The sequence below is a fragment of the Molossus molossus genome, unplaced genomic scaffold (genome assembly GCF_014108415.1).
Source record: "Molossus molossus isolate mMolMol1 unplaced genomic scaffold, mMolMol1.p scaffold_m16_p_21, whole genome shotgun sequence".
Taxonomy (NCBI): Eukaryota; Metazoa; Chordata; class Mammalia; order Chiroptera; family Molossidae; genus Molossus; species Molossus molossus.
In genome coordinates, this window is record NW_023425357.1 from 15004170 (window position 1) to 15010426 (window position 6257).

The window sequence follows — 6257 nt, forward strand, 5'->3', positions numbered from 1 at the left end:
CCTCCTCTAATTTCTCTCCTGTGGCACTTGTATGTCTCCAAATGACTAATGACCAGATCAGTGTCCTAACTAAGAGAGTGTAAAAGATAAATTATTTTATTCAGAGGTGCTTCTTTTTCACCTCTAACATTGGAGGGCATGAGGCATCCCATGGGTCATGCCTTACTGCCTTCTGTTGAAAGCTGAACTAACTTTCGTATCTACCTTTACTTATCATTTTAATTTAAAGATTAGAACAGTTCATCTCTCGCATTGATGTTTCTCTCTCTCTCTCTCTCTCTCTCTCTCCCTCTCCCCCTATCTCTCTAAAAAATATATATATAGAGAGAGAGAGAAAAAAAAAGAAGTTACAAAAAAAAGATTAGAACAGTTCAGGTGTCTCATATTTTAGATAACACTTATGGCTTATTCTTCTTCTTCTTTTTTTTTTTTATCCTCACCTGAGGACATTTTTCCATTTTTTGTCAGGTAGAGTGGGAGGGAGAGAGAGGAACAGAGAGAGAGAGAGAAACACCGATGTGAAAGGAACACATCGAGTGGCTGCCACCCTCACAACCGACCAGGGCCGGGGACAAACTGCAACCGAGGTACATGCCCTTAGCCGGAACCGAACCCAGGTCTCTCAGGACTGCAGGCCGACGCTCCAACCGCTGAGCCAAACCGGCCAGGGCCTTATGGCTTATTCTTTACTGTCAGTATTTATCCTTTTTTAGCAAGTCCCAAACATAGCAGAAATCACACTTACATATTAGACACTAGAAGATCACAGACAGTTGTTGATTAACATGCAATAAGTAAGTAAAATTTCAGAAAGGTTGAGGTTAATATAACAAATTTGTATTGACTGGGTCCTCTCTAATAAACACACATGTCTCATCAGTGGTGAGGAACAACTTTGGAATGGTGCACACTCATACTACAACCCTCTGCCAACATAATTGAACAAAGACTATATTGGGAATATTACATAAAATGATTGCTCCTGTTGCTGTCAGCTGTTAAGTTTAGTTGGAGGAGAAATGGCAACTGGTTACCTGAGAACACTAAAACAGTAATTAATTATGCCCCAGAAATAGCTGCTGAAGCTTTGCCTTGGCTTTTCCACTGGCACTCTGCATAAAGCCTGGTGCAGCTGATGTCCAACTACATTTGTTGGCACACAAAGTTATTAGTATAAATTGTAACTGTGGCTAATATTCCCTGGCTTACCAAGCTAAGAAAAATGACGCTACTGGGACTGAATTAATGGCATCAAAAATGAAGAACTTCTGTAAACATATACCTTCTATAGGACCCAGGCACTATCCACTCCTAGGTATTTATGCAAGAGAAATAAAAACACAGATCTATAAAAAGACTTGTACCCAAATGTTCATGGTAGGTTTATTTGTAAGAGTTTCAAACGGAGAGCATTCTAACTCTTCATCAACAGGTGATTTGATAAACAAAATGTGGTATACTTACTCAGCAATACAAAGAAACAAACGACTGATACACATAGCAACATGGGTGAATCTCTAATAAATATTACTAAGAGAAATGTCTGAGATTTTAATGCCTATGATTTTGGGTTTTTTATTTTTATTTTTTGGAGTTTAATGGTTTTGAGTCTTACATTGTCTTTAATACATTTTGAGTTTTTTGGTATATGGTGTAATAAAGTAGGCTAGTTTCATTTTTTGCATGTATCTGTCCAATTTTCTCAACATCATTTATTGAGTTGTCTGTCTTTAGTCCATTGTATGTTCTTGCCTTCTCTGTCAAAAATTTGACCATATAGGAATTGGTTTATTTCTGGGCTCTGTATTCTGTTCTGGTCATCTTTATGTCTTTTTTTTCCCCACCAGTGCCATGCTGTTTTGATTACTAGAGCCTTATAGTGTAGTTTGATATCAGGTAGCATAATCCTTCCAACCTTGTTCTTTCTCAAGATTTCTGTGGCTATTCAGGGTCTTTTGTGCTTTCATATAAATTTTGGGAATATTTGCCTGTTCTATAAAATACACCGTTAGTAATTTGTTAGGAATTACATTGAATCTATAGATTGCTTTGAGTAGTATGGACATTTTAACAATGATAATTATTCCTATTCATAAGCATGGTATATGCTTCCATTTATTTGTATCCTCTCCAATTTCTTTCTTTAGTGTCTTACAATTTTCTGAGTACAGGTCTTATACATCCTTTGTGCAATTTATTTCTAGTATTTTATTTTACTGATGCAATTCTAAATAGGATTGTTTCCTTAGTTTATTTTTTATTTATTATTATTATTTTTTTTATCCTCACCCGAGGACATTTTTCCATTTTTTGTACAGATAGAGTGGGAGGGAGAGAGAGGAAGAGAGAGAGAGAGGGAAACATCGATGTGAAAGGAACACATCGAGTGGCTGCCACCCGCACGACCAACCAGGGCCGGGGACAAACTGCAACCGAGGTACGTGCCCTTAGCGGGAACCGAACCGGGGTCTCTCCGGACCGCAGGCGGACGCTCTAACCGCTGAGCCAAACCGTCCAGGGCTCCTTAGTTTATTTTTTTGATAGTTCATTTTTGATGTATGAAAAAGGAACTGCTTTATGAAGTTGGTAAGGTTTTTTGTTTTTTTTTTAAACCCTCACCCGAGGATATTTTTCCATTTATCTTCAGACAGAGTGAGAGGGAGGGAGAAAGAGAAAGAGAGAGCAGAGAGATAGAGAAACATTGAAGAGAGAGAGACACATTAATTGGTTGCCTCCCACATGACCGCAACCAGGGCTGGGGACCGAACTGCAACTGAGGTACATGCCCTTGACCGGAATTGAACCTGCGACACTTTGGTCTGAGGGCTAACACTCTAACTGCTGAACCAAACCAGCCAGGGCAGGATTAATATTACTTTTAATGTAACTGTTCAATTAATATTACTGTTAATGTATCTGTTAATATACTGTAAATATTACTGTTAGTGTAACTGTTTTACATTTAGTGCACTCAGTTTTTAACTCTTTTCCTTTCCCCTCCTTTTTCTGCCTTTTCTGGTTTTGAGTATTTGCTATTGTTCTATTTTCTCTTTACTCATAGTGCATCAATTATAATTCTTTAAAAATTTTTAGTGGTTGCCCTAGAGTTTTAAATATACATTTGCAATTAATCTATGTCTACTTTCAAATAACTGTATACTGCTTTACAGGTATTGCCGAGTTTTCCCAATTTTTCTCTACCATCTTTTATAACATTGCTGTAATTGATTTTACTTATTCATATGCTATAATAATTCCAGTGCCTTACTATTGTATTATTTTCATGGTTATCTATTAGATCAATTAAAAAATTAAAGATTTTACTTTATCTTTATTCTTGCTCTAACACCCTTCAGGAAGCTTCCTTCTTATACAATTTTTCTTTTCTCAAGGGAACTTCTTTGAACATTTCTTTTTTCTTTTTTATCCTCACTCGAGGACATTTTTGTATTCATCTTTCAGACAGACTGGGAGGGAGAGAAGGAGGGAGAGAGAAACATCAATGTGAGAGAGACACATTGAGGGGTTGCCACCCACACAACCCCAACAGGAGCCAGGGACAAACTGCAACCGAGGTACGTGCCCTTAGCGAGAACTGAACCTGGGTCTCTCTGGTCCATGGGCCAAGGCTCTAACTGCTGAGCTAAACCGGCCAGGGCTCTTTGAACATTTCTTGCAAGGCACGTCTGCTGGCAACAAATTCCTTCTGTTTTGTTCTCTGAAAAAGTATTTCTTTGTCATTTTGAGGGATGATTTCACTAGATATAAAATTATAGATATTCCCATCATTATTTTGTTTCACAGTATTCTACTTGCTTACCTGGTTTCCAAAGAGAAGTCCAATGTAATTGTTATCTTTGTTCCTCTATAGAAAGGTGTCCCGCCTACTCCCATCCTGGTTTCTTTCAAGATTCTTTTTAGCCCTGGCTGGTTTGGCTCAGCAGTTAGAGTGCCGGCCTGCGGTCCAGAGAGTTCCAGGTTCGGTTCCCACTAAGGGCACGTGCCTCGGTTGCAGTTCGTCCCTGGCCCCAGTTGGGGTTGCATGGGTGGCAATCAGTCGATGTGTCTCTCTCACATCGATGTTTCTCTCTCTCTCTTTTCCTCTCTCCCTCCAGCTCTCTCTGAGGATAAATGCAAAAATGTCCTTGGGTGAGGATAAAAAAATTTAAAAAAGATTTTCTTTTTATGTTTGGCTTTCTCCGATGTCAATACGATATACACAGGTATAGATTTGTTATTATATCCGCTTTCCCCTGAGCCTCCTGGATCTGTAGTTTTGTGTTCTTAATTTAGGAAAATGCTGAGCCATTATTATTTTAAATATTTCTTCTGTCCCTTTATCTCTTTCTTTCCCCCTGGTATTCCAATTACATGCTTGTTACACATTTTGTAATTGTCCCACAATTGTGAATTATTTACCATATTTTGAAATGAGAAAGCCTTTTTTTTAGGCAGCCATAAGTAATTATGTAAAACTGATTCACTTTTTTTTTAAAATTATTTTTATTAACTTATTTTTGTTACAGATGTTTCTCTTTTTTCCCCCATTGACACCCTCCTTCCCCACCCCCCACATTTTTCCATTTTTGTTCAGATAGAGTGGGAGGGAGAGAGCGGAAACATCGATGTGAAAGGGACACATCAGGGCTGAGGACGAACCACAACCGAGGTACGTGCCCCTGAATGGAATTGAACTCGGGACTCATTGGTCTGCGGGCCAACACTCTAACCGCTGAGCCAAACTGGCCAGGGCTGTACTACTACTTTATCCATTCATTCATTGATGGACACTTTGGTTGCTTCCGTGTCCTGGCTACTGTAAATATTGCTGCAATAAACAGACATGCATATATCTTTTCAAATTAGCGTTTTGGGTTTCTTCAGATAAATATCCAGAAGTGAAATTTCTGGGTCACAAAGTAGTTCTATTTTTAATTTTTTGAAAAACACCCATACTGCTTCCACAGTGCCTGCATCTATTTGCAATTCCACCAACAGTGCACAGGGCTTATTATTCATGTTCTCGCCAACACTCGTTTATTATTATGATAGCCATTCTGACTCATGTGATGATATCTCATTATGGCTTTAATTTGCATTTTCATGATTATTAGTGATGTTGAGAATCTTTCCATATATCTGTTGGACATCTCTGTTCACTGGAGAAACGTCTATCCAGGTCCGCTGTCTATTTTATTTTTTTTATCCTCACCCGAGGACATTTTTGCATTTATCCTCAGATAGAGTGGGAGGGAGAGAGGGAGGAAAAGAGAGAGAAACATTGATGTGAGAGAGACACATCGACTGGTTGCCACCCATACTACCCCAACCAGGGCCGGGGACAAACTGCAAACGAGGTACGTGCCCTTAGCGGGAACTGAACCCGGGTCTCCCCAGACCGCAGGCCAATGCTCTAACCGCTGAGCCAAGCAGGTCAGGGCTTGTTATATATTTTGTATATTCTGTTCAGTAGGTTGTCTTTTCATTTTGTTGATTGTTTTTTTTTTGGCTGTACAAAAGCATTTTAGGTTGATGTATGTAGTCCAACTTGTTTATTTATTCTTTTGTTTCCCTTGCCTGAGGAGACAAAAAAATATTACTAAGAGTGGTGTCAAAGAGTGGAGGGGGGAGGAGGGACTAGATCAGTGGTTCTCAATCTTCCTAATGCCGTGACCCTTTAATACAGTTCCTCATGTTGTGGTGACCCCCAACCATAAAATTATTTTCGTTGCTACTTCATACTGTTATGAATCACCATCAGAAATATGTTTTCTGATGGTCTTAGGTGACCCCGGTGAAAGGGTCATTTGACCCCCAAAGGGGTCTTGACCCACAGTTGAGAACTGCTGGACTAAATGAATGAATGTGGGTTAGCCAAAGAACATATATCCATAACCTACAGACAGACAACAGTGAGGTAACGGCCAGAGGGAAGGGGGGCAGGTACTGGGTAGAGGTGGGCAAAGGGGGGGAGAGATGAGGACATCTGTAACAGTGTCAACAATAAAAATACGTCAAAAAAAGAGTGAAGCTGAGGTATCACCTCACACCTGTCAGAATGGCCGCCATCAACAAATCATTAAACAAGTGCTGGCGAGGGTGTGGAGAAAAGGGGACTCTAGTACACTGCTGGTGGGAATGCAGACTGGTGCAGCCACTATGGAAAACCCTATGGTGTAACCTCAAAAAATTAAAAATTGAACTGCCATTTGACCCAGTGACCCCACTTCTAGGAATATTCCCTAAGAAGCCTGAAA